Raw genomic sequence first — 25,496 nt, forward strand, 5'->3', positions numbered from 1 at the left:
TTAAGTATTAAAGTAGAATAGAATAGTTATGTAGAATAATTTATTTTATGTTTGTAAATACAAATAACTAAGCTGAATAGTGATCGATATCGGATAAAGCCATTATGGGTATGTATACTATATCGTACACTACACTGAATTGTTATCATTGAAAAAAAAGATTTTATGCCAGAAAAAATAATTGATAAAATATTTTGAGTCTAATTACTAAAATTCCATATTTTTCTGTTATTTTCTTATAATGATAGGACTAACAAATTATAAAACTGTCAGTTCACAGCTAACGCGCTCTGGTCTCTGCTGGTGCGTTAGAAACCACACGCTACACCACGACTTCATCATTCAAATGTTTATAATCTGCATAGTCGCTACCAATTACTTTGAACAATTTCATAAAAACATCCATAAACATCCAAACCCTCTTACTTATAGATTTGACTCTAACACAGGGGTTTCCAATCTTTTTTTTATGGCCGGCCAAATCTGCTATACGTTTTCGGATCATGGGCTACATTTTTTTAGTAGGAATAGAGAGGTAATGAAATTGAAGATATGTAAGAATTTTTTTTAGTAATTAATATATTAAAAACAATAAAAACTAAAATATTCTAAAAACTTAAATTAACCGGGTAAGCCGTAGGCTGGAGACCACGATTGAAGATAATATCTTTAATCATGTTGGAGACCTCTGCTCTAAAACATTAACAGACATTCATTTTTGTTATATCTCATTTAAAATGTTCACAGTCCACGTTATCTACTCACCATTTAAATTAAAAAAAACTTCTTTGAAACTATTTTTCTGTATACCCTCTCTTTTATCATGCCGTCAAATCTTGTGCTAGAAAAAAATAAGTTAGTATCATTATAGAATAATTCTAAATGGTATAAAAATTAAAACATTTGATAATATGGTTTTAAAGTGTATGCGAGTGTACCTGCTAATAATTTGTATTATTAATTGATAAAAGGCTCTTGGAAGGAGGGGAGATGAGAATGCCAGGCAAATCACCCAGCATAATATCGCATGTAATAATATTTTTTTCAATAAATATCCTTTTAAGATAATTTAAACAACATTTTCAGTTAAATATATTTATTGATTTATTATCTATGTTAAAGGTACACTATAAAATATTATTTTTACTAATGAAATCTGATACTAGACGAAAGTAAAATAAAATACGCCATTTTAAAATAACCTTTGAGAAACACGTGGTCAATAGGTCATGTTAATAGAAACATTCTGGAATCTCACTCGTAATTATACTTTTATCATAAGTTGTAACCGATTGGCAAGAATATTCATACTAGCTTAATACATGTTAATCTAATTATTAAATTTATATTAGTTAAACTGCATAGAGATGCAATGGAAGATTGAAAATTATAGACTTTTATTCAAAATATTGTTGTTTCGCATGCGTTTTATTCATATTATATATGTAGTCATATAACTTCATCAGCACAAATGAACATTGATAAGAATTAATTAGTGTTTGGTTCATATCCCAGTGAAAGGTAGTGCGAAGTACAAAAGTTGCCAGTTGGTTTTAATCACACATTTGTTCGAACGTGAGTTTATTTTTTGTATAGGTACCTGTTATTGCAGCTCGCCATTCGATCAGTTATTTGAATATTTCTTCATAAGTTGCAAATACTTATATGCTCCGAATTGAATGAAAATATGTAGGTATTAATGTAGTTGTTAATGTAAGTTATAAATTAACTTTTTAAATAACTTTAACTACATAAACCACTTAAGTAGGTACATGTAGTGCTGAATAGTGTTATATCTCAAGAGTTTTTTTAACTATTAATAATTAATAATATTTTTCTCAAAATTCGTAAAAATAGAAAACCAGAATACCTACTTTAATTTAAAACTTCAAAATCATACTTATCATTATTAATGTATTAATAAATATAACATAATATAAAAACCTAAACTACCATTTGTGTAAGATTAATACAAACAAAATAAAGTTTTTAGGTACCTAACTGAAAATTAAAGAAAATACTACAGTCATTGGAGCCGTCCAATGCGTTAAAAATGTACGTAGAGGTAGAATAATGAATTTATTTTAGTAAAGTTTACCGACTTTATTACATATATTTGCAGATATAAGTATTTAACTAAATACTCGCTAGAAAAATAATAGTTAAGAGAATGTGTTGTGACTTGCTTCCGTCTTATTAACGTGCAACATAGCAAAAACTATTTTTGAGCGGTACAACTTTTCTCCCGATGAAATCGAACCATTTTCCATTATTTTTATATTTCATTACGTAAATTTTTGATCGCCTATAGAGTTATACTTACTGTTATATTAATCTGAAAACGAAGCCCAATAATTCATTAATCCTGTAACTTAAAACGAAAACTAGGGAATTAGTTAATGAAGCTTAAAATATGAAAATAATAGTTTTGATAGCTATAGTAATAACCATATTTGTTGTTAAGCTACTACTACTATTTACTACTAATAATAATACAAAACAATTAAAATAAATACATATTTAAAAACATTTGGTTTATTTTTGTATAGTAAAATACGTATTATAACTATTTAAAAAAAAATAATATTTAAATGATGCATACAGTATGCAGCATACTCTATATACCATTATATGATTCTAAGATTATTGTTAAATGTATTATTTTATTAACATACTAGTAGTATAATAGGTAAATATCATTGTACAGTAAGTTGTACTACACAATATGGAGATTACGTAATACATTAGCAACTGAAAAAATAGTTAACTAATTCAAATTGAATGATAAATCTCTTATTATTAAGTACATATTCAAAAGTGATATCAACAGACATTTCCCCTAAAAATGTTTTAGTACTTAAGTGTCCAAGCCTGCGATGCCGTAGTTCACAGTAAAAAAAACGTATATATATATATATTATATGTTATGCATTACACTTTAATACGATACGATTATTATGTAATAGACAATAGTACCTATACCTTGATAAACTAATACTTATTAAGAACACACATACGCATTTTTTAAAAACGATCTTTAGTTCATAATAGTATAGAATTTAAATACCTACATTATAACCATTTATATTATATTTTATATGAAATAATTAATTACTTATTTACCTGCATAAATATAAAAGAGATATTTAAAATATGAGTATTCTTATCTCTGTACAATAACAGTATATCTTTAGTTCTATTATCTAGTAAGTCAATTTAACCTGGACATTTGACTGTAAACGTGTTTTGGTAATAATATTATTTGACTTAAGATTTATTATTTGATTAATACTCAATAACACTTGAATATTGAGTATTATGAAGATATTGTAACTTATAAGCATAATATAGACTAGGTATAGAGTGAATTAAAATAAAAACATCTGACTGGTGATAATTTTGCAATATATATATATATATGAGCGAAAATGTAACCATACAATTTTAAATTATCTATTCAGTGTTGTTATAAATAAAAATAATATGTTTAAAAGTTACATTTGAATTTAAAGAAAATTCGTATAGCTTATAATAAATTACCATTATTAATATTTAATAAAATTATCAATTTTGTAGGTAATTTATGAATATTCTACATTTCTACTATACAATATTACATTTTCAAAACGGTTTTAAACTCTGTTTTGCTTGTCATTTAAACCATCTAAAATTGATGTATTTTTTAAGTGTTTCGGGAAATTACAATTAATGAACATCATAAAAACTAATAAGGTTATAGCGTTTTTTAAATATTAAATAGATTTTCTTCGTTTTAAATTATTTTATTCTACTGACTACGTATATTATATTGTCTCTAACTACCATGTTGTTAGATAATAGGATATTTGTTATAATATGTATGACCACAAATACACCAAACACCAATCAGAAATATTAATTAAGAAACAAATATATATTTAATCTAACGGAGCTATGATATGAGGATTTTTATTTGTATGAGATATATTTAACTGTAGAACTGTAGAAGTATTAAACATACAAACAATTAGTATAATATGACTACTACTTATTTTCTACTTACCATATTATTCTTCAACTTTTGTGTATAAAAGTATTCGAGTATCGTCGTTCTAATTGTATACATCTGTTCCAGTGAATTCCATATTCATTTCACATTTCATTTAAACATGTACGCCGTTGTAAGTATTTGTTTCATATTATAATATTATATTTATTTTCACTCTTTAGCCTCGACTCTAGTCCACAAATAAAAGGTATTGACGTTTATATAACTTTTTACTTTTAAATTTTAAACATTAACCTTTTAAAATTAACAACATTTAAAATCATCCACTACTAGTACAGGCACCAAACGTTTGAATATTTAATAATTTTAAATACAATAATGTCCAGATTTTACTATACATGCAATATTAGGAGGACGTTACTCCCGCATGTGCTGTCTCCGTCTTACAAATGTACAACAAAGCAAAAACTGTTTTGAGCGAGATGAAACCACTCAGCGCGTTGTAATAGTTAAGACTCTAAATTCATATACAATATAGTTGAAAACATTATCCGTGAAATATTGTTTTTATTTTTTTGATATCACTTATATGGAAAAGTTCTTATTGTTTCAAAATTCATTCATTTTGTGTTTTTCAAACTTGAACAACTCTTTTTGTAATTCCTTATTGAAAAAAATAAAAAATGGAATTTCACAGCCAAAGTTCTTCTTTTTATGTGCTGAAAATTTTGTCTCTTAGTTATGACTGTAATCTTTTCGGTGCTTTCCCGCCCAAAACAGATATTCCTAAGTCTTGTATTTGTAAGACGGAGACAACAGACGTTAATTAGCTTTATAATTACAGTAAAACTCGCTGAAGACGTTTTCTAAGGGACAAGCTTTTTGGAGCGTCTTAAGCGGGCATGAAAAAAAAATACGTGATTGAAATATGGAGTTAATTTTTTTATTATTAAACATAATTTAACGGACAATACACTTATAAATTAACTATAATTACATATATATATTTTTTTTTTTCACTATTGAATTTAATATAAAAAAAAATTACAATTTAAATATTTTAAAATTGAGTATTTTATTATTGTTTTTCAAAAAAATATCTATTTTTGTTTGCTTACGATTCTGGCAATGCGTTTCAACAAGAAAGTTTTCTATTTTGTTAAGACAACCCAACATTTCTTCGGGATTTTCTACTGAGGATAATGCTTTTCGAATTTGCAAAATTCTAACCAGCAGTAATTGTAGTACTAAACCTCGTAATACGATAAAATACAGTTCATTTATGATAGGTAATGATTGCGATAAAATAAAAGGTAAGAACACGTCAACTAGTAAAATGTCTATTTTTAGTAAAAAAACCTACTAAAATTTATTGTATCTGCTGAACAAAAGAGCATTTTATTCAATGCGATAGAGAAAAATCGAGCGTCTTAACAGGTAGTTTTTACATTGACTAGTATAGGAAATGTCTAGGGACCGACGGAAAACAGCTTCTTATGCGGGAGCCTCTTAAGCGAGTTTTACTGTATTTAATATTTATACCAAATAACATGAACAAACAAAGCTAAAATTAAAATAATTCAAACGGCAAAACGGCATCAATTTTAACTGTGTGCGTGCGTAATATGTAATTACCTTGTATAAGCATTTCATATTATCTATCTTAAATATCTAGAAAAATATCTTAATTTACAACATTACGGATTTATTCTCAACTCTGTACAGTACAGGATTCTAGTGTGCCTACTCTGTACCTCGTCTAATTGAGTAGATCACAATATAGAAAATTTATTTTCAGCAGTTTCAATTTTGTGAAGTAAGCTTTTTAATAATAAAGCAAATTAACCTATTATCAAACTTTCAAGTGAACTTTACCCGTGCTTTCTCAAGAGTTTTGAACCATGTTTTAATTTATTGGCAAGCTGTTAGAATTTTTGAAGTGAAACCTCTTTAGGCGCTATAGAGTTAGTCGGATTCGTGGGCTCAGCCGTTGCGATCAAAACGCATTACGGGAGTGACTTACTCGACAGTCAACACTAATAAGGGTCCAATCAGATGATCGGATTTTACCGCCGGTCGCCTTGTTCCTCCTAGCTCAGTAAATATTCTGGAACTGGCGAATTTGGCGAACTGACCAGCCGGCGAAAAACGTAATTGTCTGTTTACTAGAATCTAACTCTAAATAAAAAAAACCGGACGTCAGACGCCGGCTGTCAAAATCCGGTCATTTGTTTGGGCCCAAAGGTTTTTATGGTAATAAATATTAAATAATAATCAATTTGTCAATTTCAATTGAAAATTTTATTCTTTCATTTTTCCTTTACAAACTTATTATATTTGAACGTAATGAACCTTTTTTCATACCTTCTGCAAGGAAGTTTCACTTCATCCGAGTGTACTATTGCAACAAGCACGATTTTTTTACTCTAATACTTTACATACTCACAAAGTCACAACTTGATCAAAAAATAATCATAATCATTAATCAACATCGTAAAAACCCTTATGAAAGAACAGACAATGTTCTTAAGTTTGTTTGATAAATTTACTATATCTTACTTTCATAAGAAGGTGACCACACATGTGGGCTTAAGTGTGCGACGTCCAATTCAAATTTAATTCACTGATAAATTGTTCATATAAAAAACGATTCTGTGCGGAGATGTGGTACATGTCACACACACTATTTTTAAGGATTTTTCATAACTTTTATGAGTCAATACCGACGTACCACAAAACTATATGAATTGGTTCGTGGCAAACTAGTATTATATTCTACTATATTATCGAAAACCGGGTTTCCGTAGAAAGTTCCGTTTATCCTTAATTTTTGTTTGTTTTTCTTAACGCATTTGAAAAATATTGCAAATTTTTCACCTTTGACCCCTTCAACAAATACCAACTAGCTTCACTTTCCTACCAGAAAAGATGCTGTTGAAGGGAAGCATTTCTACTGCCCCAAAAGCCGATGACAGACATAAAACAAGACACACATTATTGTAAAATCAATACATTCATCGCTCCGCTCAGAATCTAAAAATGTGTCCAAAATTAAATTTTAGTTCGAAACCCATATAATATCTTCATTTATCATTATCAATGTTGTAGTTTGTCGTTGTAGATTAGATTAATACTTCCCTAAAACTTCCTTAAAATATCATGCAGTACTTATCTAACGTGTAGATACTTTAAGATTGGTTTTTTTTGTAACTTAAGAAACTCTGTTTTTTTACGACAGTACCAATATTCCACTGTCAAAACGATCGTACCAATTTTTAACAATCCTAAAATTATAATTTTTTTTTTAAAAAAATGATGTTTATTGGATTCTTTAGTTAGACGTTAATTAGTTACCTACTGCCTACTATTTAATTACCTAGTGGCTTCGTACTATTGTTGATGTCCAACAACGGTGCCTTTAAAATGATAAATTATAAACTCATAATTTTGTTATTTCCTTTAATTTTAAATTAGTAGTTCCGTGATGTATTTCGACGAATTAAATTTAACGTTATAATAAAATTATTTTGAATGTTTTAATAATTGTTCGTATATTATAATATAGGTACTATATAATATATGTCTATATCGAAACCTTTGTTTGACGATTTTTAAAAAGAAAAAAAATTACCACTTATCACATATCAGATGTTATCCCATGTGTTCCATCGATAATACAATTAAATTTAACTTAACTTAATTTTTTTTCTAAGTTTTTTTTCCTAAATTTATCAGATTTAGCGCTCATCGGAAAAGGCACCGTATGATATAGTCAATGTAGCATCCGACACCCTTTAAACTAAACCTACCTATTTAATGTAATTAAATTAATAATATATGTATATATAACCTGCAGTATACCGGTAAACATATTGTCGTATGTTTAATAGTACAACCAATTAGTTTTATTTTACTAGTGTTATGAATGCATTATGCATCACATTACAATATTGGTAGTGTCCAAGTGTTTGCCTATACACGTTGTAGTCGATTTATCCTTGAAACTCGTTAGGTTCGGTTTATATGTAATAAAACTATTTTATTTAAAATATTGTAATTAATAATATGTTTCAATGTATTTATTATATTACAACACTTTGTTAATATCTATAAGAGTCTGCTGATCAGGAAAAAGATCGTGTAGATTAAACTTAATTGGATGGCATTCTCACCACGTCTGGCAGTTTTTTTTATTATTGTATTATTTTGTCAAAACAAAGAGGGTGTTCATGGCGGTAGTGGTAATTATTAGTTCAACATAATATGGTGAACCAACCTGACGTGATCTTGTACAAATTAAATCATTGCAAAACTTAAATATTGAATTTAATAAATATTTAAATAATAATTTACCTATTAAAGCAATTGCGTGCAAGTGTTTTGGATGTCAAACTTCAAAGCGAATTTTTTCACGCTCCAATAAGGCAATAACTGTGACATTTTATACTTTTTTTATACCATTTTTTTTATTTTTTTGTCATTTGTAATACACGAAACTGATTAATAATAAAGGCTTTTTGGATAAAACTTATGGAATTTTTTTTTTATTTCTATAATAAGATTTTAACGAATAGAAGTCCATTTCATTGCAAAACAAACATATAGATCCGCTTTGAATTTAAAATCATATAATATACCCTATATACTATACAGGGTGTAACAGAAAGACGGCTGACGAAAACGTGTGAAAAAAAATATGAAAATTATATGGATAATAAGTTGTTGAAGAAACATTGACCATTGTCAGTAAATTCCCAAATAGAATATTTTGAAAAAAGTTATTACGTTTCAAATTGATTTACTCCGAAAAAATATTGATATTTTAAAAAAATGTAAAAAATAAACTATTTGAGCTGTATAAGCATTTCTGCCATCAAAGTTTGCCTAAATTATAATAATATTATAAATTAGATTTACAAATTGGCTATTTAGAATTTTTCAAAAATAAACTTAAAAAAGTTAAAAACATTTTTCTTTTCGTTATTAAAAAAAAAAAAAAAATGGTTTACTGTACTAGTAGCTCAAGAGTTTATAAATATCGCGATTATAACAATAGTTTTTTCATTGTCAGGTGTTTCTGTTACACACTTTTTAACAGGTATAAAGAAATACATTTAAATTTCTATGTGGCAGACGGTAGTACCTGATACTTTCCACTTAGGAGTTCGAGGACTTCTTAAAGCTGGCACTAAAAGTATTCTTACACTGGATATACTTTAGAGTCCACTTCATTGTAAACTCTAAATTGTATACACTATAGTACCTACCATTAAGATTCGTGTTCTTATATTATTAATCAAACTCCATTTAAAATATATAGTCTAACTTATCAGCTCTTTTTCAATTTTTAAAATTAATGAAAGATAGTATTTAACCGTTATTATTATTTATTTATTTTTAACGTTTGTTATATTCTACATTTTTTTAGGTATCAATAGAAGTATGAAGTTTCAACACAATGTGGTAAGTCTTTATTCATATATTGATATACTTAACGATATATTATGCATTGTTATTTACGTTTGAAAAAAATATTAGTAACGTAAGGCATATATTTAACAAAATAAAATGAATGAAAATATTAAGTCACTCAATAATATTCAACTTTTCTATTCATATATACATTAAGATTCATACAATTATGTTATTGTTTTAATTTTCACTGCTAGTTAGTAGTAGACAGTAGTTATAGTATATACAAATATATAAATAGTAGGTATGTATACATACATGTTACTTGTGTTATAATATAAATCCATGGACCTTGTAAAAACCGACTGTTAGGTATAATACTAATATGACTTATGCGTAATTAGAACAATATTAGTTAATTGATCAATTAGTGTTGTAGACGCAAATATGGACTTGGGACGATTATTGCATTATTAAAAGTATTAGACATATTTTAAAATCAAAATTCGTCATTTTCGCTCTCATAATTTCAGTATTAATTTACTTTGAGCTTCTGATGATATATTGCCTTGAAAGTATATACTATAGTAATGACCATTGTAATGTTTTAATGTATTAACGGATCGATTCCCATGCAAAGTCAGTTCAAGGATTTATTTAGACGATAATCAATTACGTGGATTGTTGGTGAATGTGTGTGGAAGTAGTATTATATAGTACATTAGTACTGCAGTGGTGTAGTATTCCTAGTATAATAGCATCTAGTAGTAGTTGTAGTGGAAATCTGAAGTACCTAGTACATTATATATCTATGTAGGTATGTGTGTCTATTGAAAAATCGTTTTATGAGTTCTTAAGCACTTTGAGAATTTCTATTTTACTTATAAATTACAACGTATAAAGTAATAGTGTACAACACATGAAGTGTATATACAATATGATACAATATAATTATAATTATAATTATAACATGTGATATCTTTGGAAGTTTTTCTACATATTTTCTACAATATTAACATTTACAATTGTATCATGATTATTAATTATAAAATATTAGGTACCTACCTACCTACCTACCGGGCACAAATTACATTTTTTGAAGGTTATTTTTTTATGTTATATCTATACTTACAATTATGCAGATTGCTTTGTTCCTAGTCATTTTATACACACGAGTGACGAGTCTTATTTATATACGATTTAATTCCGGTTCCTATAGGCTTTCCAAAGCATAAGTTTATACTTTAAATCGAATGAGTAATGGCAAGTACTTACTAACTTTAAACTAGTGGTGTGATCAACTTTTTTAAAATCATTTTATAGTACAATAAAATAGTTGAAGACATTCAGTATCTACCTAACTAAATAATCCAATATCTATTAAAAAAAAACAAAAATATTATTTATATGCATTAAAGCTATTATAAACTGTAGGTTTTTTTTATTATTAGAAAATATAGAATCGATACCCAAAGGCATAATAAGAATATGCGATACAGCAATTTAAAACATGAATAGGGTGAGGAAAGAAACCATTCAGTGGTCGATTATACTATAGTTAAAAATTTAAATCTTTAGCCATGTCATTTTAATTAAAATGTAGGTTTCTCTAGATAGTATTATCATTTTAACTATTTTTCGAAAATCTAAAAATCAGTTTGGTTGGTTGCATATAGGTTTATTTTAATTTCTTAACAATGTTTTTAGTATTTTTGTTGTTACAACTTAAAACTATAGGTAAAACTAAGAAAAAGATTTCTGATGGCACTTGGATTTTTTAGTTTTATAACTTTAAATGTATTTCCGTATATTTTACAAGAATTGTTTTGGGGTTTTATCCTTTTTATCACTTTTAGTTTTTTTTCATGTCAGGACTTTTGAGTTGAATACTATAGTTTCATAATCTAACTAAACAACAAATATCTTAAATAATGATTATTGAATTCTATAAGGTACGAGTATAATGAAATGAGCTAGTCTGTTTTCATCCACTGTCCTGCCAATTCTTAACCACTTTCCTCCAAATATATTTTTGGACTAAAATTATATTCATATTCCTCCAAATTAGCCGATATTTTCAAACAGCACCGGTTATGCAGTGTGTGTACACACACATAGTGAGAGTAACAGTCAATAACATTATAACGTCGTAATTTTGATTAAGCCTAATTTATTAAGATACGTACCTACATATTTTATTTTATTTATAATTGTTTATAATTCAAATTTCAAAGATATATTTTTTTTGGTTAATATAATATGACATAAAAATATATTAACTATATTCTTAATTTCTTATTTGAGGAAAATAGAAAGTGGAAGAAAATTGTCAAAATTTTTTTGAGGAAAATAGACAGTGGATTAATGTGGTATCTCATTAATGGAGGAAAATGGCTACATTCTGGGAGTCGGGGGATATATTATTGTACTTGTAACAGATGTCGTATAAAAGATTCAGTACAGCGAGCCGATGATATTTCGATGAAGCGAATAGCTTAAATTATTTAATTTTAAATACCTCATTTTCCGAGGACTACGAGGGCAAGGACGAAGCGCACATCAAGGTATAAGATATTAAGATACGACGTCACACCAATATTATTTTACTGCTATTGAAAACTATAATATTATTACTATGAAAAGTAGTTTCTTTTTTATGGTACTGGTACCAATATCACAAAAGTGATACTGGTGTTCTGTGATGTATGAATATAATTAAGAAAATATCAGCGCAATATTTGTTTTCTTTCTGTGACTCATGCTTAACATAGCAAATGTACGTGTAGCAGAACCAAACGTGTTTCATTACTTTTAATATTGGAGCGAATTCACCTATATCATCAAACTTTAAGTTGAGAATATTACCTATGTCTCTGCGTTGGCTATTTTTTGATATTTTAATTTGTATGCAAGTTATTAGCGTGTAAATTATTACGATTTAAAAATACCTATAAATTGTATAAAAACTTAAATATCTTTAAAAAGCCAACGCAGGTAACAGGTAATGTCTTAGATTAAAGTTTGGTAATAATTAAATTCACTCTTATATTAAAAGTAACAACACAGGGTTAGTTCTGCTAACATAAATTTGCTATGTTGGTCAGAGAAAGAGAGAGAGAGTGAAAACTAATGGTGCGCTTACAACATTTTAGTTTTATAATTGTAATTAACTAAATATTATGACATACAAGATACGAATATACTAAGATAAATATTGCATAACATCCTCTTACAACCCTCCAAAACATTACAATATTTAATTCTTATATAACAAGAAAATGTTAATATAATTTTTATCTGAAATTGATTTATCCTTGTTTTTCTAGGTATTACAACCGATAATTTAAAATCAGACAATTAATTGAACCATGTAAAATTATATTTTAACCCTCCCTCGCTTTCCACATAGAGTTATAGTGTATATCACCTGTACGACCACGCATTAATAACACGTGCAATATAGATTTAAACAGTGCACGTGGCTTCTGTGTATTGTTTAAACAGCAGGGGCGTGATCATGAGGAGACTGGAGACCTGAGGAGGGATGGTGCATAATATATCTCATGGCTTTTTAATTTTTAATTAAATGTAATTGTGAAATAAAATTATTGCAGGATACAGACTGGGTGTCATTTCACTTCGAAGACGATAAGAGTTTTTTATTGGCCTTAGTCATTTTTCCCCAAGTAATAATAGATACTATTCTCCAAAAAAAATAAATAAATAAATAAAGCTTGAACATTTTACTCTAATAAGGAATTAAGAATATATAATATATTTCTATCATACTATAATAACCAAAAATTTTCTTTGAATCATTAACAAGTATTAATACAATAAAATATGTATCTTAATATTATATAGGCTTAAACAAGTTACGACATTAAGGCGTAATCGATTGTTACTCTTCCTATACTATAATATGGCACACAACACTACATAATTATTCACTGGTGCCGTCTAATGTTTGGAGAAATCCGAATATAAATATAATATTAGTCTAAAACAAAAAATATAAGGAGAAAAATGTAATTTAACTTTTTTTGTGAAGAAAAATGGATAGCGGAGGAGAAAACGGTATCTGATTTTTGGAGAAATAATTGGAGAATAAGCCCACCCAATCCAGAAGAGATCGCCTCCTTTTCATTAGGTGTTTAGGTGGACTTTTTCCACACCTTTTGGGTTTGCGGGATTAGTTTGGCAGACAGAGACGATAGTCGTAAGGAGCGATTATACTTGTGTTACTTTAACTGGAAATGTTACGAGAGGACAGTAAGACATCGAATTTTGCAACTATAGCCCGCAAAATATGATAAAATATTGTTTTATTATTCACGACAGACGAGGTAGTTGTGTTCCTGGTTTCATACTATCGACCGTGTTATAATTTATGTTCAAGCACTGAACAAACGTGATTGCCGTGATAACTGATAAAAGATAAACTTCAAACGGCTATAACTTTAAAACGAATTCCAAGCGATAATTTCTAATAAAGATAGTTTTTAACTCGATGAAATACCTTAGTTCAGTAATTTTTTTTTAATTTCCGAGTGGAGCATGCGTGGTAAAAGAAACTTGTCCCTAAAAGTATAAACATTATCGCCGTTTTTTAGATTTATCATTCACTGCGGATAGCGGTATTTTATGAATGGTATAATCATAGAATACATTAATAACCATACGGTAAAATTAGGAAGGGTGTGAACTCAGCTGGGAACAAACCAAAAGCGCCCGCATTAGGTACCAGGTACCTGGTACCTACTATTGTCGCGTTTACGCACTTGCCGGCAAAATGTTGACTTTGAGTTCTCTCCAATCTGCTTACTTTTCTACGTATAATCATATTTCAACCCCATTTGAACTTCTTGTTCGTAAGTCACAGATTGCATAAATTAAAATTTTTGTTAAAAATAGTCGTACATAAGTAATATAGATTACCTATTGTTGCTTTAACCGGTAACCATACTCTCTTAGTCTGGTCTATGCATACCTACAGTCCACAGTTAACGAATACTATAGGTATATCCTTGTAGCTAATCTTCTTTTTTAAGTTGTTGGATACAGTCGACGATCAATCTGAGTTGATATCAATGTGTTATTCTTATTTTTTAACATTCAAATTATAGGAATGTGTTCTTAATAAATTACTACCATATTGAATAATAATAAAATATTCAATCAATACCTAGGTGTCAATTTTTTTTAATGTTGACATGAAAATCTCATACCTATAGGTATATTTAATGTAAATTAATAATTGTATTAAATAAGTGTCAGATTTAGCTGTATTCTACGATATATAGAGAAACAATCAACATTAACAAACATCTAACATCTTCCAACTTAGGTAATTATTTTGTAGCATCTGATATTGAAAAACTAGAGAAATCATAAATAATTATAAATAATATATTATAAATATAATACACTGGTTAAAATTGTATTATTATACTCACAAATATTTATGTGAAAAGTAAATATAAAGCTATGTTATTATAAACTTTAATATAAACTAAAATAAATTTAAATATTGTAATAAAAGCACCGCGGTTATCTACTTGTTTAAATAATCATGCTTATAAAAGCCATAATATTGAATGAAACAATTTAACAATCATTATTGTAATATAAATTACGAAATTTACATATTTATATTGCATACCAATAAAGTATCACCGATTGTATAATACTATATATTTTTTTAAATATATATATATAATTTTTAAATATATTAAGTTTAGAAAGTAAATAAAAATATTGTTTATAATTGTATTGGTATTCTATAATAATAATACTGCAGACGATGGGTATGTTTGACAACACATATATGTGCAAAATAGACGCCTATGTGTATAAATGTAAAATAAAAACGGTTTATTAATATTATATTAAAATATATGTTTTAGATAGGTCCTCTATATGCACAATATCTTAGCCAATGCTTCAAAGCCCAAGTGATGTATAATTATTGGCCAGTAAATCTTAATTATTCATGATTAATAAAATATAGTGTTATATTATTATTTATATTTCCGATAAAAATCTTTATCTGAACAGTTTGTGAAAGTTTTAAAATTGCATAGAATGAACAAAATGTACATTAAAAGTGTTTAACATTATTTACAATTAAATTCAAATAAATGTAGGTACGTGTAGTTGCTTAAAAAGTTAATTAATACAAATATCATATAACATTTAAATACTTATTTTTTAATTGCTTAGTTAACTATAAAATCTTTGATAATTTATGTAAGAGTTATCATTTAAGTATTAAACATTTTTTTATTTCTTCATATGTATTATTTCAATACATATAATTTAATAACTATACCACTATTACCACTGTTGTCATAACCTTTCACAAATGGATTTTTAGTAATAATAATTGTAATACAACAATATGAATATATTATAGTAAACCTAATGTATATATACTTAAGCTTCAAGTGTTCCATGGGACTCGAAAAGAACGAGACGATTTTGTACTATAATATTGTTTTAAATAACGAGATATTATTATTATCCAAAACTATGATTATACATTTTTAAGTAGGTATTTTTTAAAATAATATGATAAATATAATACACTATAACACTTCACACATTACTCGTTGATATAATATAAGATTTTAATGAACTAGGTAGTGAATATTATGGTAATTAATTACGTTCACTATATAGTCTATAAAGCATTTTAACATCGATTTTATCTTTTTCTACTCAACTAAACATTTATTACTTGTGTACTATCTGTCTATCTATCTATCTGTCTATCTAAATCAACTACCTACCTAAGATTTCGGGTTTAAAAACAATTAATTTACTACAGGGTATTTAAAACTGTCTGTTGTTTAGTGCACATCAGGGGGGCTGAAAAGTTCCAGACTCCCTGTGGTTTCAGTAAATTTGTGTTTGAAATAAGACGTAAGTACTTACCTGTTATGTAAGATTTCATGTTTTCCTAATTTATTAAAATTTTAAGTTTGTTATAAAAAATATAAAACTCTTGAAGCTTAGTATAAAATGTTAAACCTTTTTTTAAAACTATTCGAATTATAGTACTAGACCTTACCCACTTTCCGACTAAAACAACAGCCCGAGCTGCTATTTCACTTGGCTACTCCCCCCCCCCCCCCAAGAGGCATGGATAGGGGCTCCATGCCGGTAAATGACTAAATACGCTGCTGGTATATAATTCCACGACCACTAAGGCGGGATTGATCCCAAATATCCGAATTCAAATTTGACCCTAATATCTATGGATATTATCATCTGTTACTATTAAATATTAATATACATATGTAGTATTATTTTTCTGAATAAAATTGAATAAAACGAGAGCAGTTTGACTACAGGGAAATGAGATTGACGGTAAAACGTGCATCTCTATATTTATTATAACGCAGCGTATAAAAAGTTTGACGTGCAGCAGACAAATGCGCAGTGACGCCGGAATCGCCTGCATTATATTATTCAACAACAGGGTCGTCGAGTGCAATGCACGTTGCTTGTGCATACGAAGTGTGTGTGGTAGGGTCGGCAGCGGCGGATAACGCAGTTTGGCGGGCCCATTGACCTCCCCGCGCCGCGATGGTAACAATCGCCCGAGCCCCCAACAGGTGTTGCCGGCATCGCGCGCAATCCATGTGTTTCCTCCCGCCGAGACGACCACGGCCGCGACCCACGTCGTAGTCGTCGCCGCCCGTCCACCGCCAAGTCACATGTGTGCCCGCGACCACCGCCGCGGCCCCGCGTCGTTTCGCCGCCACTACGCTGTATAAACGCAAGAATGTGTAGCCGCGCTGTTGCTACGAGCGCGGCCGGGGACAGTGGTAAATAATACGCGGCTTGCAGTGTGTTGACACGTGCCCCCCAAAGACATCTGCTCGCCCGCGCACACGTCGTGTACTCACGTACAACTCGGTACACGCGTATATGCGGCACTACGCATTGAGTTGCGGCATAAAACAAACCCTGCGAGACCGGTCAGCGGTGGTGGCGAGCGATTGGTGTCACGGGGTCGGCGACGGCTGTCGTGGTGGTTTGGGGGTGGTGGTTGGGGTGCCGGGGTGGTTCGACGGCGGAATGGCGAAGAGTGTCGATCAAAAACGCAACGGCGGCAGCGACGGCGGCGGCGGCGACACTCTCGTCCGTTCGGCTGGCGGACGTCGGCGATCTTTATAAATATATATTATATACGACGCGGCCGCGACGAGGCGCGCGCGGTGTGTATATACGGACAGAAATAAAACCGCACGCCGACGGGTTATATTCGTGTCCTCCTATACCCCATGGCGGAACACGCACCGACCGCTATACTGTATACATGTAGACGCTAATGCGCTATACTTAACTTTTGTATAAATAAATTGGTTAGTGCTAGGTCTTGAAATAAACCCCCGCGGCCGCCGCGTCCGATATCGTGCCCGCTGGGTCCCCCAGTTCTTCGCGAACAGCCCGGCAGCGCGGCTTCGGCATTACAATTATATAATATCGCGACGACGATAGATGAGCGATTTCAATCGTCAGAATATTATGACGTCTCCTGTTTGCGTTGTTCGCGCGCTTTCGGTCAGCCGCCGCCACCCCCCGTGACGTGATTTCGAGTACGATATGCTGTGCACGAACCCTGCAACCGCAACAGTTATCATCGCCAAACGCCCGACTTAGAAACCCCCCGGACCCAGGTCGTGGTATGTTCACGACCGCGGGGCTGCACGTCGCCGCCGCCGGATCCGTCGTCGACGACCGGGACAGTTTACCGCAGTAAGTTTACCACCGCATACTACCACAATAATAATGTAACCGCGATATGCCATGTGCATCGTAATATGTGATGCGTGTACGCTGAAACAAAAAAAAACCTTAGTCGCGAGCACTGCAGCGTTATCACGGCCGCGCGTCCGCACGTGTAATCGTATAGTATACGTCTCGAGAACTATTATACTGCACCACACATGACGATGCCGGTTTTTATATTCGTATTTTTATTATTCTGTTGCTCCCGCCGCGTATTCGTCGTTGTCGTCGACGGACACTGTTCTGAGACGTAGTACGACGGGGGCACAGTCGCGTCGTCTCTCGGACGCCGAGTGATCGTACGGTACACGTATACCGGCAGCGACGCGCACACGCCCGATTTTCGTTTTGGACCGGTGCCAGACCGATGGGGTTGCGCGGCGTACGAGGACGATGCGTCAACTGGTACTCGGTATGTAACCATCGTGGACCGAGAACAGGATCGACACTTGCGGACTGCACCGGACGTTGGACGTAGTTCATGGGCACCGGCTCATCCTGTTACGCTGCCGTCCACGTTGGTTGTATTCGATGGTTGATCCAAGGATGCTATTTTCCCTCATCTCCCCCCCCCCTCCCTCCTAGACATAATAGTGCGGTATACTTTTTTTCTTTTGTTCATTTGGTATGAATAGAAGTGAGTCAAGTTACATATCATATAAACGTATCGGACGTGTTTGTAAATATATTGCACGAACGGCTACTTGAAGTATCATATATAGAAAGTATTATAATATCACAAAGTTTCGTGCGATCTTCCAGTCTGTACTGTAAAACCAAACTATGAATCGTAGATGTCATCAATTTCAAAATAATAAAAAAGAATTTTGTTTTTCAATTTCACAAACAAATTTTCGATATAAATATGTCCTTTGACGAGGGGCTTATCTGAAATTTGTAGGATTTTTTTACACTTGTTATCAGTTGCAATGGTGACATCGATCTATGGGCTAAAGTATTTTTAATTTTACCATTAGGGATTAGAAATTAATGATTTTTATTTGGTATGCATAAGTAATGCTTATATAAATCAAGCCATTTTTTTAGAGGGGGGAGGGGGGCAAGTACATTCTAGTTGCAAAAGTGATTTTGTAGTTCACCAACATTCAGTTTACCGATACCCAATATTTAACATCGTTTTATTTTAAATCATGTTTGGGATAGGTATTAGGTACATATATTTTATATATATAGCTGTACCTAGTTAGAACAAATAATTAAAATTGTTTTGTTTAATCACACTATATACCTACAATGGTTTTGAATAAAAAAAACAAATAAATATTCATTGATTTAAAAGTTTACGTGTAATTGTCTAATCCACTATAGCTAGTGCTTAATAACAGATGTAAAATAGTATAGTAATATTATGATAAGTGTTGTTAGTAAAATATTTAGTTATTATTTAAAACAAATTTAAAGTTGCAAAATTGTTATTTATGCTATGTGTGACCCTGATGATAATTTTAAAAAAAAATGAAATTTATTGAAACTTCTTTTCAGCTGAGTTAAATGAATATTTTTCCCCGTATTAACTTTTAAAATTTTTACTTAAATAATAGACTATTGAGTGTTAATCCAGTTTTCATCAACTTGTGATAAGATTACATTATAATCATTATAATATTGGCTCACAAATTAAAATTGTATTGTTTATTATTATTATATATTATATTATTATCATATTATGCCAATAATATGAACACATTCAGAAAATTTGGCATCAACTGTTGCACCGATAGCAATGAGCTTTCTTTTGATATTGTCCGCAGTTTTATGGAAGATATACTTGTTTGTTACTACTGTTTAGGAACTACTATAATATAGGCAACTAGGTATAATAAACTCATAACTTATAACTTATAAGCATCAACTAAACAAGGTTTTCCAAAATAAGAACTATGCGCTTGTGTTCAGAATGTAATCAACCTATCAACGGTACTTTAAATTGGGTCGGCACGTGCTCCCTCCTCCCCTTACACTGTTATCACCCTTCGTGACTACTTGTAAAAAAAAAAATAGTTATTTAATTGTTCACTGTGTCAATGCTACGTAGGAATCCCATATTGTCCATCGCGGGTGGTATCAAAACATTGCTACTGCAGTACCGTACAGTAGTCTATGTGGCACTGATTTTGTCTAATACCCACGGCCTACGTAGTTGATATCGCGAGGAGATCCAGTCAGATATTTGGGAGGGGCCATAGGCGTAATATTCAAGGGGGCGATTTCCCACTCCAGTTATTGTTTAGTGCAGAGGTATAGTCATCGTTTAAAAATAGCATGAATAGAAATCATAGATGTCTGAACCCATAATGTAAGTTGGGTGCATATGTGGATCTCTGGTATGTTATATACATATTTCATACCATATCTACGTGTATTGTATATCTATTTAGTAATATACGGATGGACGTACACCGGTTTACATGCTGCCATGTTCAACTTTTGTAAACTTGAAGCTGTTAAGTTTCAATAAAACTAAAAGAGAACTATTCATCACATAAATCCGTTGCCAGCGGAGTTTCTTTTGTTTTTCCGAACATGAAGTACCTATGTATATATATTACAGACGACGCATGAAAGATTATATTGAAAAATTAATGCATATTAAGAATTTTTAAATTATGAGATTATTACGCCTTCTGAGCTGCAGTCAGTGGAGCTTTTCATTAGAGTATAGAAAAGGTGTTGGTAAAATTGTATACATAGTATAGGTGTGTTAATATTTATAATCAGTTATAACAGAATGTGACTCGAAAGACATGTATATCCATTGTTTACGTCAATGTTGCTTTGAGAATGCTGCAAGTACTAAATAATAAGTAATACTAACAAGTAATATTTTCAGCTTTTAAAAAAGCATTAATGACCTAATCAAATTAGCCTCCAATTCAAATATTAAATGAATCGACATTTAATTCCACAAATTCGTTCGAGCATTTATTAAAAATACTATAATATTAGTATTTATAATCAACGGTACGAGACATGCAGGAACAAGGATAAAAATTGTAAAACATTGAGTTTCGTAGTTAAATTAAATGATTAGGTTTTATTTATTTTTATAAATCTTTAAAAAAAGCTTCCGAATACTATTAATGTGTAAGAATGTACCTTCATGACTATACTGCAACGCGGAACTGCCCGATGTGTATCGTATTATCGCGTATTGTCGTGTATAATATTATGTACCTATATATTTACATATATATTATTATTATTATTATTATTATTATTATAGTGTTTATCCCAATATCGTTTCACACATCAAGGATCAAGATACACCAATGCTATGTCGAATACACTATGCACACCGCAATATAAGTATTGTGTGAATTACGTACAAATAAGTACCTACGATGTGCGCGGTGTAAGGTGTTCGATATTCGGGACGCCCGCGTGCGTCACAACTCACAATAAAAAGCGCCTTTTTATTGCGCGCCGCACATGTAAGTCGCCCCCGCGAAAAAAAAAATGACATAAAAACCTAGAGGATGACGATATCGTCCTCGTTGTATAATATAATAAAAGAATGTACAACGTATACGCGGCGTTTCGATGAATGATTTCGGTTAGCGGGAGAGGGGCTGCACCCCCCGTTTTCCATCCACGGCCCCTTTCACGCCTTGAAAGGCCCGGTAGTTTTCGCCGATAATGGGTTTATTTCGTGTCGTTATCTGTGCGAGCGCGTGATCCGCGCCACCAGTCAAACTTGAAAGGTTCTCAGAAACCTAATTGATTTAATTCACGCCGGCTTTGGACTTACAACGTACGGGACGGTTGCGTCGCGTCCTTCTGTTGCGCGCCTGTTACCGTGGTAACCGTGACGTCACTCCACCGGCTAGGACGTACTTGTATTGTATATGTATACATACAAATATATATATATTATATTATATTATATATAAACCATTATATTGTATTATATAAGCTTGACGATATTCTAACTTTAAAAGTTTTCGTTTTACGTAATACCTACCTACAGTGTACCGTATACGTCTGTGGTTCGATCACGTGTAAACACATTAACGAATTAATATGCCTAACCGATTTTTAAACGAATTACAAGTTTCACTGTGGTGAAAAATGATCACAGAGCCACATGTAGTACCGTTATTAGGACAGTAAAGAAATGAAATGAATTACTTTATTATTAACAATATTAATATAGTATAGTAATGTGCTGGTATTATGTATTTATGTGCCGATACAAATCATTTATATTATGGCCAAAACTGCGCAAACAAATGATAAAAAAAAAATTCTGCTTGAGACTTGAACTTAAATAGTTATATGGCATTATGGCACAGGTACCTACTATTATGTAGTCGATGTTCGAAAAATTACAATGATGTGACGATAACTTCCATACAATTATCCCATGCATATATTTGTATACTCATATTATACGTACCTACCTATTACTACCTACTAAAATATGTTTTAAGTACTTTTGACACATTTCAACTGAAGAATATAAAACGTAATAATTGTGCACTCATTTTGCGTAATATTATAATATTGAATTATACTCTTAGTTTTTACTAATACATTCATATAGGTATATTAATAATATGCGATAAAATATTTCATATAATATTATTAATTCATCCTCTTTAATGAACAATCATTTAATATAATGTTTTTATTCAAATTCTGATTTTGGAATATTTAGCTAGTACCTACAATACTTATACTAAATTCTTTTTTCCCCCCGTGTTATCGGAAACCGGAGGAGGAACTGGTGTTGACATATAGCTACTAATACATATTTTCGGGCACAATGGATTTTGTATACAACTTATGGGAACTTATGTCTTAAGGTGATACGATCTTTTTATCAAAGAAAACCACCTATTTTTACTTTAAGTCTATTTTAAGCAGATTAATTTTGTTCATTATTTTTGTACATTTTGATGCACCTAAATCGAAATAAAGTTTTATAATTAATCATTTTTACCTATAATACCTATAGACTTAAAAGAACGCATATTTAAATAAATGCATTATAGGAGATAAGCCTTTTACACAGCTATTAATGATCAATAATAATCTATTTTATAGCATTATTTTTTTTTATTATAATGTATACATGTAACAACAAATTAATCTAAAAATGATTAATTATTTGAATTTCGTTAACGTGATAATAATAACCTAACCTATTCTAATTACTTTACATATTGTTTTCTGATACAGTGATATTGGTAACTGTAAAGTTTAAATCACTTGTATTAAACTATTTATTACTAACATAAAAAATTAAAAAACAAGTAATGCTTATGTAACATTGTAATTAGGTATGTAAAGTTTTATAAACATTACCTACTAGACATTTATTTTTAATGATCTGAAATAATAATCTAGCTTATTATTAATGAAACCATTTTAGTGAAGCTGAATCAAAGGTGTAATGCTTTTCACATTATTGATTACAATTTATGATACTAATACAAAAACGTTCCTACAATTAATATATTATGATATAATCATATAGACTCTATACTATACGTTGTTACTTATATAAATGTATTTTATCTACACCAATAAAAATTGGACACGTACAAGATACTATAATTACTAATGAGGTCATTATTTAAACTTTCTCGGTGATTAATAGTTCCCTACTATACCTTCCAGAAAATTACTGAATACGAATGAAAACTTAAAAAGTTGGACAAGTGGATGCATTGCTGTAAAGTAGGTGTCTCATGTCTATACAGACTATAGAGGGGCACTGCATAAATGTGTTCAATTTGAATTTGCAATGGTATAAGATCATTGTATACGTAAAATAATTCTGAGTGAAGACGGTCTATCATATTATACTAAGTATATACTTATGATATTATTGCTATTAAAATAATTAGTTTACTATCACCTACATGGGTACTGTAGGCTGAATAAAATTTTTCAGAAAAATGTTATTTGAAATTTGAAAATGCCTTTGTGTATAATAATATACTTTAAAAGTTTCAAATACCTAACCATGAATAATATTTTTAAGTCATGACAAAATAACTAAAATCTTTAATTTTTGTGTGTAAATATCAAATCTCGTCCTAATTTAAACTTAAAATATCTAAAAAAAAAAAAATGGGTATATTATGTTTATTTTAGATTTTTGATTACAGACTACAGTATGAACTACTAATGAGAAACCTTGTTTTCAATTTTCAATTTTTTTTTATTTAAACTTTAAAGAATAATTTAAATGTGTGTTATAATGTCACAAAAAGCAAATTTGATGATTTATATACATTTTAACTGTGAATAATATGAGGAGGGAGGCTAACCAGTAATGGAACCCAACTTGATATATTATTTTAGGTTATTAAATTTCTGCAATACTTTCTCTTAAGTCGATGGGTGTGATTTATGGGTTGAGTGCTGGATGAGATTTTTGATACTAATGGATAAGTATGGAAATTTAGTTTGGTATGAAAAGATCTGTAATGTTTGGTTGCTAATTGAACGACAGATTCAATTTGTACGTCTTGAGTGGGAAGTTCTCAGATTTAAAAATTGAACATTATTAATTACAAAATAGTTAATTTTAATTTTCAAGGTTTTAATAAATTTTGTAAAAATTTTAACTTTGAATGCTTGTAAAAAAAAACCATGCTTATGTATTTTTAATATTTTTTCAACTGCTATTATTACAACTTACGATGAACCTTGAATTACTTTTTCAAGCCTTTTGACCAAACGATAACTATTTTATTAACATTTATGGAAAAAACTTTAAAAAAATTTAAAATTTAAAATGTCTGTAAATAGGATTAAAACTAATCAAAATATTTTTGAAATGTTGTCATGTATAGAAAATGATAAAATAAACTTTGGTGAAAATTGCAAGTGTCTACGGTTACTCGTTTGGTCATTTTGAATCACAAATTTTACTTCAAACTCCCACCAAAAAATTTATTTGACTTATTGGAAAAAAATTTGTTTAAAGCAGAAAAACGCATGAGGAATCTTGCAATTAATTTTCAAATCTTAGATAAAATCAAAGGAACTTTTTTATAAATTTCTAACTCAAAACATTTAGCAAATTTTCGTGATTTTGACGAATTCTGTTAAAATGTTTACTTCTGACGCTTATAAAAAATTATTCATGAATTTACATCCAATCTTGTTTTAATTACACAATTAACAACTTATGAGAAATCTTGGTTTAAATTTTCAAGCTTTGTGCTTGGGCGAAAAATTTTTCTCGACAACAATTAAAAAAAAATAATAAAAATAGAAAAATAAATAATATATGATATATAATAAAAGTTATTATATCCCC

General features: G+C 30.2%; 1 protein-coding gene across 1 annotated transcript in view; it reads left to right on the forward strand.

Annotated features, from left to right (window-relative positions):
* Positions 1–25,496, forward strand: part of LOC111040606 (myocyte-specific enhancer factor 2-like) — an 81,936-nt gene that overhangs the window by 7,478 nt on the left and 48,962 nt on the right. Inside the window, exon 2 of the mRNA XM_022324549.1 lies at positions 9,417–9,451. The gene's annotated coding sequence lies outside the window, so the exon portion shown is untranslated. The remainder of the gene's footprint in view (positions 1–9,416; positions 9,452–25,496) is intronic.

This window comes from Myzus persicae, unplaced genomic scaffold, assembly GCF_001856785.1.
Source record: "Myzus persicae strain clone G006 unplaced genomic scaffold, MPER_G0061.0, whole genome shotgun sequence".
NCBI lineage: Eukaryota > Metazoa > Arthropoda > Insecta > Hemiptera > Aphididae > Myzus > Myzus persicae.